This window comes from Gekko japonicus, unplaced genomic scaffold (genome assembly GCF_001447785.1).
Source record: "Gekko japonicus isolate JY-2015 unplaced genomic scaffold, Gekko_japonicus_V1.1 scaffold1785, whole genome shotgun sequence".
Lineage (NCBI taxonomy): Eukaryota > Metazoa > Chordata > Lepidosauria > Squamata > Gekkonidae > Gekko > Gekko japonicus.
The window spans coordinates 390,633-391,953 of record NW_015165298.1 but is presented as its reverse complement, the minus strand read 5'-3'; positions in this window follow the sequence as shown (position 1 = coordinate 391,953).

Genomic DNA, 1,321 nt, shown 5'->3' with positions numbered 1-1,321 from the left:
TCACGTGGGTCATCATGAATACCTCTGGGATTGCCCAGAAACGACTTCTGCAAAAGCAGCTAATTGTGAGAGAGAGAAACCCTACCGAAAGCAGAAGCAGAGGGGGTAGTGCTTTCCTAAGAGCACCAATTTAAACTGGTGCCACAAGTGAGAGAGCGAGGCAAGCGTCCTATAGAAGAGAGTTCGGCGGTCTCAGGGCCACCACTGAAAAGGCCCTATCCCGCATGCCCACAAACTTCCAACCACAGTGGGAAGGCCTGCAAGTTGGAGCCAGCTACAGGAGCTGCCAAAGAAGCCACGGCATGCAATTGCATTTCAACTAAATCGCAATTTTGAGACGACCCGTCGTTTTCCTCCACGACAGTTTGCACCAATGTAGATGCAATACTAAACTACAGTAAAGGCAAACCCTGGAAGACAGGAGGGGGATCTTTGTGCAATGGGGGACCACACTAGCCCATCATACAAAACCACAGAGCCAATAAAGGCTTTGGAACAACAAGCTGCTGAAGATGGAGATAAACATGACTGGCAATAGTGTGTGTGGAGGTTAGCATGTCAGATCAGGACCTGGGAGACACAGGTTCTAATCCCTGCTCGTGCCACGGAAGCTCACTGGGTGAACTTGGGGTCATTCCTACATGCTCAACCAGTGTTTCCTCTAAGCTGAATTAGTGTGAGCTAGCTCACCATTTTTTAGCCTCAGGCTCACACATTTTTTGTCTTAGCTCAGGAAGGAGGGCTCCAGAGCAAACTAATTTTAGGCAGTAGCCAAATCGCTCACTCACAACTTCAATGCCAGTAGCTCACAGAGTAGAATTTTTGTTCACAGGACCCCACAGTTTAGAGGGAGCATTGCTCTCAACCTAACCTACCTTACAAGGGTGTTGTGAGGATAAAATGGAGCTGAGGAGAATGATGTAAGCCACGCTAGGTCCGCATTGAGGAGAAAGGTAGGAGTGTAAATCAAGTATGTTAGTTTTCAGGTGAACAGCCAAAAAAATACAAACCACAGTGAAAATAACTGAATTTCTGTCTCATTCTGGAGCGATCCACGATGTGGTTTCAAACCTCTGCCATCTATTCTACCCGGTGGCCTTAGGCCAAACACCCATTTCTTGTCTAGCCTCAGTTTCCCTTATCGGCGTAATAAAGACAATAAACCACCAGACCGCAGATGAATGAAAAGCCACAGAGAACTCACCCAGGGTATGCTAATTCTTCAACAGCGATCTGGGAAAATGTTACTGAGGAAAGCTGAAGTTTAACGTTTCAAGCTGCACTCCTAAAACAAGGCATTTTTGCGTACAGGGCCAACACG